Here is a 20,658-nt window from a genome sequence, read left to right as displayed (position 1 = left end):
AACATTCTTGGTTCTGTTCTTAACACTGATTGCTCCTTTTCTGTCTCATTGACTGGCTCCCTTCACTGCTTCTCTTTCCTATGACTTGACTTAGTCCTTCACTCAATACCTTCCTTTGTCCTTCCTCAAACTAATTCACCACCTCCCCTTTTTCATCACATCCGGGAGGCTCCTTCAACTGGAATCTCTGCCTAGAAGTACCTTCATCTAAGGTCCAGTCCTACCTTCTGACACTCTCCACTAACTCAAGCACAATTCACCTGAAATGAAAGTCAGTATAGTGGTTCTTCAAAATAGTAAACATGGAATTACCATAGGATACAGCAATTCCAGTCCTGGGTGAGTACCCCAAAGAAGTAAAAGCAGAGATTTAAAGATATTCATACAACAATGTTCACAGAAACACAATCTATAAGAGCCAAAAGGCTAAAGCAACCCAATGTTCATCAAGGGATAAATGCATAAACACAATGGAATAGTCACTTTAAAAAAAGGGGTGAAGTTCTGACATATGCTACACCATGAATGAACCTCAAAGTTACTATGATAAGTGAAAAACTACAATCAGAAATGGTCAAATACTGTAATGCTATCATTTATACAAGACGCCTAGAACAGCCAAAGTCACAGGGACAGAAAGTAAAATGGAAGTTGCCAGGAACTGGGGGTGAGGGGGCCAAGGAGTTATTGTTGACTTGGTATAGAGTTTCATTATGGGAAGATAAAATGTTCTAAAGATAATAGTGGTGATCATTGCATGACAACACAAATGAATTTAATGGTGCTGAACTGCACATTTAAAAATAGTTAAAATGGTAAATTTTATGTGATAAACATTCCATAATTTTTAAAAACACCTTAAAGCAAAATAAATTCATCTTTCTTTTTATATTTTAGATTTTTCTCCACTATGATAAGTGTTATTTTTACCACATTCTCTCAAAGAAATGTAGAATTAAGTCACACTTTCATTTTTCTCAACCTCCTCTCCAATAATCCTTTACTCCTGATATTGCAAGCTATCAGGTGTTCTTACTCCAAGTGTCACTCATAACCAACAACTCCTACACACACAAACACACACACACACACACACACACACACACACACACAAGCTTTTCCATCACTACTATTGTTGGACCATCATTTTTTTCTTGTAAAGCCTCTTATCTCCAAATTTCTTCCAATCCAACCTGAACACTGTTATCACAGCAACTTCCTGTCTCTCCAGATAGTTGTTTGAATGTGAATCCTGCTTAAAAAATTTGTCTACTTCTACTTGTTACAAGATAAACCAACGTAGTTTGGCAACTGTAAGTTATTCATCCATTCAATGAACAAAGATTTACTAAAGGCCTGCAATTTATCTGGAACTCCTCTTAGAGCTGAGAGTATTTTAGTGGATAAATCAGTAAGAAATAACTGCCTTCATGAGGCTTTGGGGAAGATACTGATGATAAATAAAAGGTAAATCTTAAAAGGTGGCAATAAACCCTACCAAAAAAATGGAGCATGGAAGAAAGAAAGTACTAGTGCTAACTAGAAAATGGTGAAAGGAATCCATTCCCAATACTCACAACAGAAGGGCTTATTGAGAAGGGGGTCTTTAAACAAGACCCAAGGAGAAGAGAGCATGAGCCCAGGGGATACTTAGAGGAAGAAGAACAAAGCCACTGAGATGAAACCAAGGCTGGTATTTCTGGAGCTTGACAAGGAGGTTAATGCTGAATAAGCACATGAGACATTACCAGGAAGAGAGGCCAGAGAAATAATGGAGATGAGATGGGAGGCTGTATAGGGCCCTGCAGACCTTAGTAAGGACTCAGCTTTTCCTCTGAATTATGTGAAAATCATGCTGAACTCAGGGAAAACCTGAGCTGACATGTTTTAACTGGATTATACTCGCTACTGAGTGAAGAAGTGAATTTAAAAGTTGTAAGGGTTGAAAACTAAAGTCTATTTCATAGGCTACTTCAATGAACCCAGAGTGAGGGTGTGGCTTAGATGAACATAACAACAGTCAATTTTGTAAAAATCAAACAAATAACAACAACAAAAAAATAGGCAGACTCTGGATTTTGAAGATGGAGCCAACAGAATTTGCTGGAAAATAAAATAGGAGTGAAAAATGTGTACTTAAAGAAGACACCAGGTTCTGGGTATAAGCACTCTGAAGGGCTGTATTAAGGAGATATCAAATGGGAAGTTGCATCCTTAACAATCTTCCAATCCCCACTTGACTCTATTTCTTATGCAAACCCTGCTGGGATTTTAAAGTTTATGAAACAGGTATGCACTAGTAAGTTCTGTAAGTGCTGGAAACTGTATCTATGATCCTTGCAACTACACTGAGAGAATGTTCAGGAAGGAATCAACATGCTGGCTTGTTTGCTTTGCAAACCTGTTTCTTTGCATCCATTTCTCTCCCACCAAGGTAATAGCTATGTTCTGTCTTCAACATACACTTTAAAGAAAGAAAAAAATGACAAAAAGGAATTTTATTGGTTTTTGAGCTTCAAAGTAGACTTTATTGATATTTGGCAAATGCAACTGCTTAGGGAGAATCAGAGCAATTCCAGTCCTCTGTTTTCTCTTACAGAGATGCACCCTCTGCTTCCTGGGAAAGAAACTAGGATAAAGGAATTGACAGGGGATGGAGTGAAAGAAAAAAATAGAGAGAGACAGGACCTGTATGGTGCTGGTCTCAAGTGACTCTATATCCTGCCCCTTTCCAGCACTAGAATGATTTTTTGTTGTTAAAAGTCCAATAGATTTAAACATGTGATGTGGCTCAAACCATAGTCTAAAGAATATATTCTCAAAGGGTTGGGGATGTAGCTCAGTGGTAGAGGGTTTACCTAGCACATGTGAAGCCTGGTGGGTTCAATGTACACCAGCACAGAACAAAACAAAACAACTCTCCTCAAGAAGCCCTGCATCTAGCACAGCGAGAAGCAATTGCTGAGTCAATGTTAAGTCTAATCAAAAAGTATGGACATCTCAAATGCCCAAGAGAGGAGGAACACAGAGAACGAAGAAAAGGCCATGAATATAAGGGTCTTTATGCTTCAGGAAGTAATCTTGGAAGGAGCAAGAGTTTCCAGAACAAAAAAGAATTGGATAACAATCAGACAAGTACCTCCTTCGGGACTTACATGCCCCACCACAATGTCATAAATGTGAAGGTGGGTCTCAATGTTCAGCTCAGAACATTTTAGACCTGTATACAACTCACTGATATTTATTATTTATCCCAACAAGTCTAGAGAGTAAGCAAACAATAGAAAACTAAATTGTCTGCAAGGGCAGAAGAATCAGAGTGCAAAATTAGTTCCATTTTGTGAAATAAAAGTTGCATTTTGGCATGTCTCACTCTGAGAGCTGTTTTACTGCTATATTTGATTCTTCTAACACCTTTAAGTAGATGAATAGTGGCCCTAAAGATATCACATCCTAATTCATGGAACCTGTAATTGTTACCCTACATGGCAAAGCTTTTGCAGATGTTATTCAGGGCTTTGAATTAGGGAGAATATTCTAGATCAATCAAGTGGGCCCTAAATTGAACCAGAAGCATCCTTTTAAGGTACGGGCAGAGGAGAATAAATACAGACAAAAAAGAAAATGCAATGGGATCACAGAAGCAGACATTCAAGAGGTGTGACCACAAGCCAAAGAATGCAAACAGCCACCAGAGTCTGGATGGAGCAAGGAACAGATTCCCCTTAGAATTCCCAGCAGGAAATAACCCTCCAGATTTGTGAAACTAAACATCCCTATTGTTTATGTCACCAAGTTTGTGGTAATTAGTTATAGCACTCTTAGGAAATTAATACAATAATCTAATGAGCAAGCTGTATTTCCATTTTACTGATAATAACTGAGGTTTAGAATAGCCAATTTTCCTCAAGGTTGAAAAGTAGCAACATATCTGATCCCACATGATGCTCTCTCCCCTGCACAGAATTACTGCTACCCGCCTAGAGTTTCCCAACCAAGAGACATTCTCTGCCACCTACACTGTGTCTATTTATATCACAGGCATTCTTTCTGTATCAGCTGCAGTTTTCATGTTTCCATTACCTCAATTTTTTTATTTTGAAACAAATTCAAAAAATATTTGCTAATTAATTAAAAATAAACAAACATATTTAAATTGTAAGGTAAAAATAATGGGCAACATTTCAAATTACATCAATCTTCATCTTCCATGAAAGTAATTATAAATCCTTTCAATTTGGACTGCATTAAAAGGTAAATACAACTACACTTTCATCTCCCTCCAGTCAGCATGACAATTTTCATGAACAGAAACAATAATAAATGCTGGCAAGAATGTGGAGAATGTACACTCATACATTGTAAATTGTGATGCATATTAGTATAATCACTCTGGAAAGCAGTATACAGTAACCTCAAAATATTAGGAGTGGAACTCCTACATGACCCAAATATTCCCCTCCTTGAGAATTATCAAAAAAAAAAAAAAAACCTAAAAGCAGCATACGTCTATATTTATTCACAATAGCCAAATTCTAGATTCACCTCGGTGTCCATTGATAGACAAATGGATCAAGAAAATGTGGTAAATATATACAATGGGGTTTTACTCAGCTATAAAGAAAAATAAAATCATGAGGTTTCCCAGTAAATGGACAGAAATGAAAAAAAAATCATGCTAAGTGAAAAATGCCAAACTCAGAAAATCAGTGTTGAATGTTTTCTCTCATATATTGAAGCTGTAGCAAAATAAGGGAAAAAATAAGGAGGATCAGTGGAGTACAAGAATAACATTGAGAGGGAGGGAGGAGGAATGAGAAAGGGGAGAAGGATGAAATGAATTTAATAAATTCATATTATATCCACATATGACTATACCACAGGGAATTTCACCTTTTTAAAAACACCAATCAAATATAAATAAATAAATAAATGTGCAAAATGAAGGTAAGTGTAATAGAGGAAAGAGCAAAAGGGGAGTGAAGAGAGGAGTGTAAGGAAAGGGAGCAGGGATTGAAGTCAAATTTCATGCACCATGCAACTTGTCAAAATGTCTCCAACTACCATGTAGAACTATAATCCTCTAGTTTAAAAAAAGATAAAAAAGTAAATACAAAAAGGATTCAAAAATCAAGCTATAACAGATGTGTGAACAGCTATAACAGATGTGTAACTAAAATACTACTACTACTACTACTACTACTACTACTACTACTACTACTACTACTACTAATAATAATAATAATAATAATAGTAAAATGCCCATGGACACCAAAAAGTGAAATCTAATAACCAGGGTTTTTTTTTGTTGTTGCTGTTGACCACATGGAAATAAAGGTCAGAATTCTAGTCTAGAAAGGAAAAATAAGGAATAAAATCTTTAAGAAAACTTCATTGAATGTTTAATGCCATTACTAGCATCAAGAAAATATTCTCATAATATTAAGAAGAAAAAAATGTCTTCAAAAATGTCATAAACTAGAATACATGTAAAAAAGTAAAAGATGTACTTTCCATTCCTTCAAAGAAAATTTCTGGTACCGTCCTACTGAAAATTCAGATAACAGATAGAGGAATTGTTCAACAGAGGGTTGAACGCAATTAGGACTTTTGCCTCATATATCAGCCTGGTATTGAAAATAAAATTTTCCTGCTACAGAATCTGGCTTTTAAAGTCACATTACATTAAATATTCTTTTTAAATGTATACATTATTATCTCAATTTGGATGCATTGTCACATATTGTCCCCCAAGCAATCTCATGACATTAAGTCTTAAGAGTATAATAACCCAATAAATCCAGGTGGCATAATTGATTATCAGTAAATCACATTCTACATTAAAAATAGTATTTGTTATTTAACAAAGACAGTTATCTAAACACAGGCCTTTATAGGCAGAAAGTTCAATAGGAATGTACAAGATGATGAGGTGGATTGCTTTACTAGAAAAGGAAAACACTTAAAGGGAAAGTGAAAAGTCGCTAGTCACCAGCTTTATCTTGCCTAAGCCTGGCTATAAAATATCATTACCAAGAACTAAGGAAAGTGCTGGACCAGCCAGCTTCTAATCAATAAGCTTTCTCTTGACCATCCTTTAGTATAATCATAAATGCAAACAAATTTTAACCTATCAAGTAATCCTACTAAGAAAATTACAATGTATTTTTCTAAATACCAAAAAGAAACAAATTAATCCTACAACCAGAGGCTCTTTACTGCAAATTTCAAAACCAAGATGAACTCAAACATGGAGTTATTAGCATTTGAGAAAAGGTAAGTTTCACACAAATTCAACATAATTGTTTTAAATACTTTATTTTTTGAAAACTTCATGAAGTTCACTTAAAATACCATATGAAAACATTATTAAAACTTTAAAGCCACATTTTTAATCATTTAAATCCTAACCTCATATTTCCTACCCCCAACTACCTGATCAATAATTAATTAATTCTATTTTTAAACATTTTTCTGAAATTATTTTCCAGACATTGTAAAGTGAATTATAATTATCAAATATTACATATATGTAGACAGAAAAATAGGAAGAAAGTCTTCTTAAAATACGTAAAAATATCAACTATAGTGGCAGAAAAGGAAAGAAAAGCTTCAAACAGCTTCTTTAAAACAAAAACAAAAGCTTCATACTGTTTTTAAATTTTAGTTTTGTTTCAAATATATCAGTGAGGTCTAATGGCAATTGAAAAAAAACTGTACCAAATAATAATAATTATGTGTAATTCTGTTTAATTTTCAGGAGCTTTATTTCTAAAATAGAAAAGAAGATAAAGAAGGATAAAGAAAAGTTTTTCTAAAACTGTTGATTTAACTTTAAAGTCTTTTAAAAAAAACTTCCATCCTCCAAGAATGGAAAGTGCTCACTTGTGACCTTCTTCCTGGATTGGTTTGCTGAATCTACTGAAAGTACAGCATGGGGCTCAAATAGAAACCTGAGTCCCTAGTCTTCTCATCACTTGATAAGAGAAGAAAAAAAGTGTCTTTTGCCTCTAATTTTCCCAGAAAACAATTCTTTTGTAACTTTTGGAAACTCCAGGAGACAAATGGTCCTTGTACTTCTCTGCACTGGGTAGAAACTACAAACGTTTTTGTCAATCTTATTTTCAGATAAAAATGAACAGCCTCTGACGAAGCAAAACAAAAACTGAAGAAGCAAAGAATAAAACAGGGCTCAATTTCTAAAAGGTTCTTTAACCTAAGAATACTACTTAATACCACCTGGATCTCCCAGAAAATTGCCACTGCCAGATTCATCTCCCCAAGTGTGATAATAGGAAAATTGTGACACTTTGGCTTGATGACTATAAAAGCCCTGTAGTTGGTTCTCCAGTGAATTGAAATGCACTTTGTGTTAACTCAGACCCCAAAGTCACCACTTATATTCATAGAAAGCCTTATTCTCCACAAAATGTTTGCATATATGTTATCTGAAGATGACTGGGTAAATATCAGAAGCTCTATAAAGAGCTTGCATATATTCCAAGCTATCCAGTGCATCCTTAAAGGATTCAGAGTAAATTTCCAGCAGGGCATGCTATGTGGTTTCTTTGGCCTCCTTTCTAAGCCTCTTCCATTTCTGTATTTTTGCAATCTATTCTTTAAATAATAACAATAATTACTATTATTATTATTGATACCAGGGATTTAACTCAGGGGCACTCAACCACAGAGTCACATCCCCAGTCCTATCTTCTATTTTATTTAGGGACATGGTCTCACTGAGTTGCTTTGCTGAGACTGGCTTTGAATTTGTGATTCTCTTTCTTAGTCTCCTGAGCCTCTGGGATTACAGGTGTGTGCCACTGCACCTGACTCTTTAAATTATTTGATATAAATATTTTACAGTTTAATACAACTTAGTTCAAAACAAACTTATTTGTTTTGACCATGAATTTCAAAGATGTATGTAATGCAGAGTCCTTGTTCCCATGGAATTACTATCTAATTTTAATAATATGATTATTATTAAGATCATTGTAGGAAATGGTATAGAATTTGGCCCAATTTGGGGCTTCAGGAAGATAACTTAGCTAAGTCTTTTTAAATTTCTTTATTTTAAAATTGTCTCTGTTTTTTATTTTTCTTATTTTTTATTACTAAAAGGATACATTTTTATTAGAGAAAAGAAAAGTGGTAGTCACAATTCATGTTTAAATATATCAATCAGGAATAACCGCCTCTTGTCTTTTTCTCTGGTTCTACAAGAGGGTATGTGTGTACATTTTTCATAAAATTTAGAAAACGTTATACACTTTATATGATATTTTTATTTAATCATCATTACAAATTGTATATTTTCCCACATCAGTGTTTAAATAATAACTTCAAAAAAATAACCAAAAGCTATATGATAAAAAATGTTGTAGCTCATGAATATACAATAATTTATAACATTCTTCTGTTATATATACCATTAAGCTTCACTTTCCTGGTTAATTGATATTGTAAATAATTTGCTTTGAATAGCCTAATGTCTAATTCCTATCCAAAGTACTTGTTTCCCACTCCTGCAGACAGCATGTACTTGTGGGAGCAGCACCTCCCAGGACACAAAATATTGCCAATACTCCTAATGCCTCCTATACCTCTTTCTGCTTTTCAGGATTTGCAATTTCCCAAGTGATGTATGAGAAAAAGTGGTTCCAGCAAATGTGCTGATCATCTCAAAAAATAGCTTCAGAGCATCTGTAGTGTGCATCTAGGGGGAGACACATCTGTGAATGAGGTAGATGTGTCTCCCTACTTGCTCTCAGATGGAAAAGTTGACTATGATAGGTTGAGTGTAAGAGGCTCCCAACTGCTTTTTTTTTTTTTTAACCTCCTCAGACTGTCGTGCTATGTTAGCTGTCACTCACCCCGAACAGCTGAAGGTTTCATTTTTACTTTGTTTTCATAGGTATTTTAAAGAAAGGGCTAGCTAAAATAACTAAGCCATGGAAAATGCATAGCAGTAAGTCAGATAAACTTGGGCAGAAAAGGGATTCCTGGGAATCACAACAGCAGGAGCAAGGACACTGAGAAGAAACTGCAATGCATCAGAAATTTGTAGGCAGTTCTTGAACTACAAACAGTGAGGCTAGATGTGACATGGGCTGCAGTTACAAGGGGCAGGCAGGTCACAAGGTACTATAAGGCCCACAGAGGAACTTGGTTCCATATGGCATGAGAATCAGATCTGCATTCAGAGAGATAACCTTGATACTACTAGAAGCATGAGAACCAGGAAAAGAATCCTGAGGAGAGAACTGGTGGGATCTGAACTCAAGCAGCAGAAGCTATGAGAACACGTAGAAGGAAAATTGGCTGAATCAGGAGGTGCATGCAGGCAGAGCACTTCAAATTCTTGTTTCTTAAGAATTTTTTTCATTTCCAGCCTTACATGTGCTACCAGGACACCATGGTCTTTTAAAAGCTGAAAGATAAGGGCACATAGTTCACTATACAGGAGCCATATGCCACATGTCCCAAAGGCTTCAGGACGTTTTTTTGCTGGTGATAACGGTGATCACAAATCTGAGAGTTGGTAAGTTATACACAACACAGAAAGCACAGTAACCTATCAGCCCCAGAAAACACTGCCTATTTTGTTAAGAAGAAAAAAAATGTGAAGAATCAACTTGAAAGCAGGCAGCAGTGAACTGTCCCCTCCCTGCACTGTACATTGCTTTTGTCTTAAACAGATCATGTGGACATGGCTGCACACATAAAAACAGTTTCATTAAAAGCCTCCAGTCATTCATTTTGCTTATTAAAGCCACTCCACAATGATATCCACAATGGAAATCTCAGCTGTTCTAGCAATAATACTAAAATGCAATTAATTCCTTTTCCCAAAGAGTCTACAGGTATGTGCTGGAGGTATGTACTAATTGCCACTGCTTCGTACCATGGCTTCAATTAGGAATCAAAATGGGAGCAAGACAAACATGGATCCCATTAAGTTTCATAGGACTTGAAGCTGAAGTCGACTCCCCCACCAAGTTCCTCTTACAGTGATTATATAAGAAAAAAAAAAAGAGTACTCCATCTGAGGAGCTATAGTGACGTCCAGTGGTTATTGAGCAAAGCACACCAGTTACAAAATCTGGTATATTACAATATAAAAGAAGGCAAAATATTTGCTGATACAGTGACATTAAAAATTTGATGGCTATTTTTGACTGGAGAGAACTGTGGATGTGGAATATTTGTCATAAACAAATAGTGAGAAGCCAACAAATTCAATGTCTATAAAATACTGTGTACATCTAGAGTCACAGTATAACATACACTCAAATTAGGCAATTCAGAGAACAAAATCAGGGTATTTAGTTGATTTCAATGATTTATTCTGCCTATTAAAATTCTAAAGATCAGAATGGGGGATACTCAATGGCACAGTGTGAGTTTAGCATACATGAGGCTCTGGGTTCTGAGCACTAGCACCAAAAAAAAAATTCTCAGAAGCATATATTAATAATTATGACCAGAAGATATGACAGGTCGCTATTACATTCAAAGTTCCAAACATAATATTTCTACTAAGTTATACAAATTCAAGAGCAGGCGCTTTCAACATGATTTCTTGGGTTGTTCAGATAAAATAAGTTATTAGCCTTTTTTTAAGTGAACCAGATTGGCTCAGTTTGATCTTAGGAACTTCAGTACCACCTTGGAAATAAAGGCTATATGAAAATGTTCTTGGAATTCAAGATTTAAATTACAGTATGCCTGAGTTCAGAGATGTAGAATGATACAGAAACAAACCCACCACATAATCCTAGGAACATGAGCTTTGACCAACTGGAGTGAGAGAAAAACTCTCAACTCTCTTCTATTCTGAAAATCTAAATGTTCTTCCTTATAAGGTCTCAAGATCTCTCAAAATCACTAAATTTCATAAATATGCAGAATACATGTAAATGGAGCAGAATGGGTCATGCACAACTAGCACAAATAATAAAGAGAGGCAGGGATAATTTCCATTAGCCATAGGCAGTTTGCTGTAAAAGCAAAGATAAGTTGCTTATCCACCAAGGGTCAAAACTTTAATTCTGGCCTCTTTTGTGGATCCAGCCCAGAATCTCACACATGCTAGGCAAGTGTTCTGTCACTAAGCTACATTTCCAGCTCAGAAGTATATATTAAATTAAATCAGATCATATTGCTCTCTGGGCTCACACACCCCTAATTGCTTTCTCTCTCAGGATAAAATCCAGGCCACTCCATGCCTATGAGATCCTATAGGATCTGGTCCTCTGGTGGCCATAACATTCCACTTTAGTGACACTACTCAAGGCACACTGGTCTCTGGGCTGCTTCCTGCATACAAGCACATTGCCACTTTGGGCCCTTTCCATTTCCCGTATCCTAGATCCACAACAATCTCCCTCTGGCCTGCTTGATGTGTGCTTCAGGTCTGCACTCAAGCACCACCTTCTCAGGGAGGTCTTCTCATGCCTCTATTTAAAGCACGTCTCTCCCACTCACCTCCACTTGATGTTCTTTACCCAATCTATCTTCCCTGGAGTTTACTGACACCTAACAGATAACAAATATTAATGTTCTTATCTTTCTTTCCCTATGACATACTGTCTCCAGGATCTACAAAATTATACAAAAGTCAGTATAAACCTGTCTGTAAATATTTGCTAACCTGTTTATGGAGGACAGCCAAGGGAAGCTGGGGAAGTTCCTATGTTCCTACATTATGTGGAATCTATAAAGTAAAATGGGGTGGGGGGGAGAACACTCAAGGTTTTTTTTATGCACACATACACAAAAAAGAAAGCAGTCTACGAAAGTGAGAACAAAAAGAGAGTTTGTTAAAATAGGAAAACTATTTAAAGACATTTTTAATGCTAACAGAAGTTATTTCAGTGTTGTGAAATTATGGATAATTATGTTTAATTATTGTTTATTTCTCAGTTATTTATAGTGAACTGATTTATTTTTGTATTTGAAAATATTTTTTAGGGTTGAGGATGTAGCCAGAGGTAGAGTACTTCTCTGTTTTGCACAAGGCCTTGAGTTTGGTCTCCAGCGTCATAAATTTTATCAATGGAAAACTTATCACTCTGGTCCAAAAGAGGTCAAGGATGTCTCCAGAATAACATGCAGAGCTAACTAGCTAGTCAAAAAACTTTTGGCAAAGAGTTTGTCCTTTGGTTTTTTATATCAAGGGCACTCATTAAAGACTTATAGGGAGGTATCAGGAGACATTCTATTGACAAAGGATATCTGTCACTGCATATCATATTTAAGGAAGAAAAAATAACCTCATTCTACTTCTTTTTATTCATTTTAATATGAAGATGCAAAAAAAGTTTCTTAATTCCATTACTTGATTAAATATATATTGTAAGAGTATTTATAGGTTTGTCAAAAGCACAAACATAACAACAACAAAAACATTTCAAAGTCATATTTGTTTATATTTGTTGTTCAGGAAAACCGCAGCACCTCCATAATGGTTATTTTCCTATTACACTGTTAGACAAAGAACTGGAGGCTGTGTAATATTATATATGTTAGCATTTGGGTAGAATTTATGTTTGCAACTGTTTTGCTTACATATATTATATGAATGCAAAAAAAGAAGAAAATGCCAGAACTAAAATTCCTTCTCATTGTTTGGTCTAAAGCATTGTTAATGAAACCAGGAGATATTATGCTCAAATCTTTGATTTTATTTCAGCAACTTCTAGAAAACATAGTAATGGAAAAATACATTGATATTATTATATGTTTAAATTAGGTATGTAGCTTAAATTAATTTTGCAATGTTCCATTTTAAGTTTTTCCAATAAAAGACTTGTATATTTCATTCTTTAGTATAAATAATTTTCAGTGTTCTCAGTGAAAACTGCTACTCGATTTGCAGAGCAGATCTATGTTATTGAACTCCAAGGCTATTTGCTAGGGATAAATTGTAGTGATTATAACAAAAAAGGATAATTTTAAAGTTCCCCTCCAAAGAAAAGAGGATGAGATACTATGGCTATATGTGATGCTAAATAAAAGCTATATTCTTGTCAGTATAAGTAAATTAAATAATTTGGGATATGGCAGATATCTTTTGAGAGCATCATAGTTTGTGAGACTGATTATCACAAAGAGAAGTTAAATTAGTCAGAAAGGACAATGAGGAAAATACACAGTGAGCTTTCTCTGTCCTAGGATACAGGGAGCAGAGCTGGCCACTGCAGACTGCTTCAGAACGCAGGCTCCCTGGCAGGTACATAACCATCCTCACTCAGCTGTCACGATCAGCTGGCCCTGCTGCAACTCATCAGCTATCAACTGCAGAGGTGCTCAGGTTCCAAATCCCCATGGAGACTGTGGAACTATTTTAACTTCTTTTCCACAGGTTTCACTCTTTCCTTTCCTGGGGTTTCTGACATGTCCCAGGACAGCCGTCATAAAACCCGAAGTCTATCAACACTTTTTAAGGGTTCAGGGAATGCAGGCATCGTGAGGTACATCCACTTCACAAGGGTCTCTTCAATATGAATCCTCCTAAGAGCACACTTCTGCCAATATTATTTTTTTAAATTCTGTTTTATCAGAGAATGGCAAATCTCACATCTGACTAGAACCTTTCTTTGGAAATACTTCTCTGGGGTGTAAACTCTGGAACCTATCAAACAAAGGGACAATTTTGTATACTGGCAGTCAGATGAGAAAGCGAATGACTCTAATGACTAGTTATAAAATTCTTTCACAATTCTTCAAAAAAATTGAAGGAAGTAATTGAGCTGTAAATGATAAGTTATTTAAAATGACTTTGATGATGTATTACTAAAAGTTTTTAATGTATAATTAGAAGGAATTTGCAATAGGCTGAATAATAGACCCCCAAAATAACTCCATCTGAATTCCTGTGAATGTCATCTTCTATGAAGAAGAGGAAAAAAAAAGACTGCAGATGTGATCAAATTAAAGATCTTCAAAATGAGATTTTCATGGACTATCTAGGAGGGACCTTATAAGAAAGAGGGATTATATTTGGTGCAGACAGAAGAGGAGGAGGCACACAGACAGAGATTAGTGTAAGGCAGCCATGAGCCAAGGAATGCTGACAGCCTCCAGAATCTGTAAGAGTCAAGGAATATATCTTCCCCAGAGTACATACCTGCTGACACCTTGATTTCAACCCACTATTACTGATTTCAGATCTCTAGAGGTCTAAAAGAAAATTTTCTGTTATTTTAAGCAACAAAGTTTGTGATAATTTGTTATAGCAACCACAGGAAACTAATATAGAGTTCAAAGAGTTGAATGGAATTGGCATAACAAACTCCTTTCATTCTCATCTACTTATCTATAAACATTTTTTTAAATCAATGCCATTTCAGAGAATTTGTCGCTGATATACAGGAATGCCTTTGATTTATGTGTGTTGATTTTATATCCTGCCACTTTGCTGAATTCATTTATTAGCTCTAATAGTTTCTTTGTAGACCCTTTTGGGTCTGCTAGGTATAGAATCATGTCATCTGCAAATAATGATAATTTAAGTTCTTCTTTTCCAATTTTTATGCCTTTAATTTCTTTCGTCTGTCTAATTGCTCTGGCCAGTGTTTCAAGAACTATGTTGAACAGAAGTGGTGAGAGAGGGCATCCCTGTCTTGTTCCAGATTTTAGAGGGAATGCCTTCAATTTTTCTCCATTCAGAATAATGCTAGCCTGAGGCTTAGCATAGATTGCTTTTAGAATGTTGAGGTATGTTCCTGTTATCCCTAGTTTTTCTAGAGTTTTGAACATAAAGGGATGCTGTACTTTGTCGAATGCTTTTTCCACATCTATCAAGATGATCATACTACAGAGCAATAGTAACAAAACAGCATGGTACTGGTACCAAAACAGGTGGGTGGACCAATGGTACAGGATAGAGGACACAAAAACCAATCCAAAAAACTACAACCATCTTATATTTGATAAAAGGGCTAAAAGAATGCAATGGAGGAAGGATAGAATCTTCAATAAATGGTGTTGGGAAAACTTGAAATCCATATGCAACAAAATGAAACTGAATCCCTTTCTCTCGCCATGCACAAAAGTTAACTCAAAATGGATCAAGGAGCTTGATATCAAATCAGAGACCCGGTGTTTGTTAGAAGAAAAAGTTGGCTACGATCTACATACTGTGGGGTCAGGCTCCAAATTCCTCAATAGGACACCCATAGCACAAGAATTAATAACTAGAATCAACAAATGGGACTTACTCAAACTAAAAAGTTTTTTCTCAGCAAAAGAAACAATAAGAGAAGTAAATAGGGAGCCTATATCCTGGGAACAAACTTTTACTCCTCACACTTCAGATAGAGCCCTAATATCCAGAGTATACAAAGAACTCAAAAAATTAGACAATAAGATAACAAATAACCCAATCAACAAATGGCCAAGGACCTGAACAGACACTTCTCAGAAGAGGACATACAATCAATCAACAAGTACATGAAAAAATGCTCACCATTGCTAACAGAGAAATGCAAATAAAAACCACCCTAAGATACCATCTCACTCCAGTAAGATTGGCAGCCATTATGAAGTCAAAAAACAACAAGTGGTGGCGAGGATGTGGGGAAAAGGGTACACTTGTTTATTGTTGGTGGGACTGCAAATTGGTGCATCCAATTTGGAAAGCAGTATGGAGATTTCTTGGAAACCTGGGAATGGAACCACCATTTGACCCAGTTATTGCCCTTCTCGGACTATTCCCTAAAGACCTAAAAAGAGCATGCTACAGGGACACTGCTACATCGATGTTCATAGCAGCACAATTCACAATAGCAAGACTGTGGAACCAACCTAGATGCTCTTCAATAGACGAATGGATAAAAAAATGTGACATTTATACACAATGGAGTATTACTCTGCATTAAAAAATGACAAAATCATAGAATTTGGAAGGAAATGGATGGCATTAGAGCAGATTATGCTAAGTGAAGCTAGCCAATCCCTAAAAAACAAATGCCAAATATCTTCTTTGATATAAGGAGAGTATCTAAGAACAGACTAGGGAAGAAGAGCATGAGAAGAAGACCAACATTAAACAAGGATGAGAGGTGGGAGGGAAAGGGAGAGAGAAGGGAAATTGCATGGAAATGGAAGGAGACCCTCAGGGTTATACAAAATTACATACAAGAGGAAGTGAGGGGAAAGGAAAAAATAACACAAGGGGAGAAATGAATTACAGTACAGGGGAGAGAGAGAGAGAAGAGGGGAAGGGAGGGGAGGGGAGGGGGTATAGCAGAGGATAGGAAAGGCAGCAGAATACAACAGACACTAGTATGTCAATATGTAAACCAATGGAAGAGTAACTGATGTGATTCTGCAATCTGTATATGGGGTAAAAATGGGAGTTCATAACTCACTTGAATCAAAGTGTGAAATATGATATATCAAGAACTACATAATGTTTTGAATGACCAAAAATAAAAATAAAATAAAATAAAATAAATGCCATTAAAAATAAACAGGGAATAAAACTATTGTCGAACCCTGTATCCCTTGAGTAATGAATTCTTTATAACTTATTAAAAGAAGCTTTAAAAACTCTCCAGAGTTCATAATACAAAACCTCATTTCCAATTAAAAAACAGAAGTTCATTGGATTAGACAAAGGGGAATGAAGGAAAGGGAAAGAGGATAGAAATAGGAAAGACAAGTGGTTTAAATCTGACGAAACTTTCCTATGTACATATATGAATAGAACACAGTGAAACTCAACATTGTGTACATTCACAAGACTAGCAACTGAAGCAGAATAAGACATACTCCATGTTGGTATAAATATGGCAAAATAGACTCTACTGTCATGTACAATTTAAAAGAACAAATAATTTTTTAAAAAAATTGAAAAGGTTAATCTTTATATCTTCAAAATATAAAGGAGTTCTTTATAACTTTCAAGTAAAATCTACGGTGCACAACACTATTAAGAGAATGACAAGCTGGGCACAGTGGTGCACGCCTATAATCCAACTGGCTGGGGAGGCTGAGGGAGGATCATGAGTTAAAAAGTCAGCCTCATCAAAAGCAAGGGACTAAGTGACTCAGTGAGATGTTGTCTCTAAAAAAATACAAAATAGGGCTCGGGTATGCGGATCAGTGGTTAAGTGCTCCTGAGTTCTATCCCCAGTACCCTCCACTCCCCCCCAAAAAGAGAATGACCATTGGGAATTGAGGGTGTAGCTCATTGGTAGACAGCATGCAAGGCCCTAAGTTTGATCCCCAGCACCACAAAAAGAGTAAAACAAAAAAGAAAGGGGGGATGATGGGGTGGACAGAGAGAACTACTATGGATACTTATAATTGCCCATACTGCCATCAACATAAAAAATAGTCCAAATAACATTATGCTTTGTCAACTTCTCAAAAAAAGTTTAATTGTGTTTCCAAAGATTATTATGAAATTTATCTTTCCTTCAATTTGAACTCAGAGCTGATATGGCTCTTTGAACCTATACTCTTGAAGTTGAGGCAGGAGAATCCCTTGAGCTCAGGAAATCAAGATCAGCCTGAGCAACATAGTGCAATCCCACTTCCAAAAAAAAGAAGAAGAAGAAAAAGAAGAAGAAGAAGAAGAAGAAGAAGAAGAAGAAGAAGAAGAAGAAGAAGAAGAAGAAGAAGAAGACAATTTAAACTCTATATTTTAGTTCTAAAATTCTGATGTCATTATTTAAACAAGGAACAATGCTAAATTTATAATATTTCTATTCTTGTTTCCATTTGGTGCTATATTCTTGACTAATCACCAGCAATGAAAAATAAAAAGTAAAGAAAAGATCTGATCATATTCCTTTTGTTTATTTTTATATATCTGAAGAAAATCTTTGTCACATGACCTACAGGGCACAAAAAATGATGCAACATTATGATTCTATATCCTTACCTAGCCTTATATGAGGCAGGTGTTCAAAAAGGGTCCAACTGTGGTCATCAATGAAATGATTCTTCAGGATCAACAGCTGGCAAACATCTCGGGCTGTTATGTCACTGGGTACCTCTAAAGCCCTGCTGGTTTCATCTTCACTGTACACTTTAATCACCTGTGTAAGGAGAAAAAAGAGAGCTAAAATATTCTTGTTTGTTTTTTTAAAATAAATTTTATTGCATACATTAAAGGTATACAACATGATGTTTTAAGATAAAATATAGCTAATTAATTAGTTATTATAGTGAAGTGAATTGACATATCCATCATCTCACATGGTTATCTATTTCTTGTGTATGGCAAGAACAATTTAAATCTACTCATTTGGTAAAAATTCCAAAAACAATGACTAACTTAGTCCTCATTATATACATTAGACCTTTGGAAATGTCAGTCCTATATATCTGTTAGTTTGTATCTTTGATCTATGTCTCCCATTCCCCTTATCCTCACTCTGTCCCTATTTCTGTATTTTAATTTCTTAATAAAAGAAGATACCACATGCAACTGAAATCATGCAATATTTTTCTTTCTATGTCTGGCTATTACACTTAACATAATTTCCACCAGGCTAGACATGTTGTAGTGAATGACAGGATCTCCCTTTTTTTAAAGCTTACTAAATATTCCATTGTGTATTTTTATGTGTATATACAACTGAGTATATTCACACATCCACGGTTCTTTTTATCTATTCGCCCATTGTTTTTTCTGCTATCAGGTTGTAAGGATTTTTCTTTTATATATTAACCTTCATCAGATATGTGATTTGCAAAGATTTTCTTCAATCCATAAACAACTTTTTCACTAAAATATTTAATTAAAATGACATTATAATAAGCCAGTTTACTAGTTGAGCTGATTATACTAATTTTCTTATACATTGAATGATACCTAACCAAAAGTTATTTGTCAAGGTCACTTTGTCCAACAAACTCCATTTTTTTTACATTGTCTAAACTAAAAGCCATTCAATGAGTATTCAAAAAATTTTCCCCACCACTTTGCTCTATTTAAAAATCTATATATCTCTTATCAATACTTTAAGTTTCACATTCCATATTTAAATCTTGTACATAATCCCAGCAATGTTAGTGATTTATTCCCAGGTACACTTATGTAGCATGGAACAAAATCAGACTGTTTGAAAACATTTTTCCATTTCAGATATAGAAGTTTGGGCAAATACTGGATAGATGCTCACCACATCCTTTTTTTTTTTACTCCCTTGCAATTAATGTTGCCAGCTGATTGAGTTTGAGTCAGTGGAATGTGTGTGTAAGGACTGCTGCACTTGCAGGATGCCATAAAATTCTCCCAAACTTCATCCCTTTTTCATCCCCCCTCCCACTGAATGGAAACAGCTGTGTGGATTGCCCAAGGGAAAAGGAAAATCATGGGACAGAATGAGGTTTTGTCCTTAAATGATTTCGAGGAAGATGTTTAACTGAGAAAAGTCATTATGAAACACTAACATGAGCAAGAGATAAATTTCTATTGTGCTGACTCACTGTATGTGAGGATTTATCTATTAGATAAGCCAGTGTTATCTTCAATCATATAGAATCAGAGTTTTATATAAAATACCCCATCAACATTTATCAAGCTGTGCTTTGGACTAGAATTTCCAGTATTATCTACTTGATGTGTTAATTAAGTAAAAGAAGATAAATTCCTATGACAATAGTATGGTAAGATCACATATAAACACACAACTGGGAAATGAGAGGAAAATTCAATATAAGAAGTATGCCTATTGTAAGAACATCATTGAAATGTCTGCATTTTTAGAAATTTGAACAAATGCTAAACAAAATGATATTCAATTTTGTCCTATCAATTATTTTTTAATTATACTTAATGACAACATAATGAAATAATTACTTTCCTACAATGATGGGAGTGATATAAAATGGTAAAACTATTTTGTACATCTATTAGAGAATATTTATTAAAAGCATTAAAAGATCTATTCCTTGAACATAGTAATTGCACATAAGCAAACTATCTCAACAAACTTGTGTTAAGGGTACAAAATGGCTTTGGGCATTGACATGTCCAATGAAGTATTATTTAGAATTCTACCAACTTAAACATTCAACAGTAAAAAAAAGGTAAACTTTCATTGAATGGAATATTATATGGTCCTTAAAACTGTTATCCAAATAAATTACCTAAGAATGTGTACAAATTCTTAAATAGAATAGTACATATTTACTTGTTGGCTTTGGATACCTGGCACCACTCCTCTTTATGGCACCATTTTGATTTTCTTTTAAAGTACCATGCTCTCCCTCACTTGCAATCCTTGTGATTCTGGCAGCTCTTTCTTCAGCCCAAAGATGGTGTGCTGGAGCTGCTGCAACTTGCCTACAGGAGCTGACTGTTAAACATTCAGAAGTCATGCAAGTCAGGCATCTTCAAATTAGCCATGATGGAAGTATTTATACTAAAGAAACTAATAAATGCCATAAATACTAAGGCTTTTTAAAAGCCTTTTTTTTTCTTTCTAATTTTTAAAGCCAATTTATAAGTGCATAATGGCCTCCACTCCAACCTCTGTTCCAAGGTGGAAGGTATTTCCTAGTTTGACCAATCAGTATCCAGATGCCCCTGACAGCAGTCATTATTTAACAGAGGCAAATGACCTACTCAGAGCCAGAGCCAATGCAAATTACTATTCCATAACCATAGAAGACACCGTCTTTTCTACTGGG

General features: G+C 35.3%; 1 pseudogene; it reads right to left on the bottom strand.

Moving 5' to 3' along the window:
* Positions 1-18,143, bottom strand: part of LOC144372524 (growth factor receptor-bound protein 14-like) — a 30,851-nt pseudogene extending 12,708 nt beyond the window's left edge.
* Positions 18,144-20,658: the final 2,515 nt, after the last annotated feature.

Source organism: Ictidomys tridecemlineatus, unplaced genomic scaffold, assembly GCF_052094955.1.
Source record: "Ictidomys tridecemlineatus isolate mIctTri1 unplaced genomic scaffold, mIctTri1.hap1 Scaffold_113, whole genome shotgun sequence".
Lineage (NCBI taxonomy): Eukaryota > Metazoa > Chordata > Mammalia > Rodentia > Sciuridae > Ictidomys > Ictidomys tridecemlineatus.
This window is presented reverse-complemented; position numbering and strand designations above follow the sequence as displayed.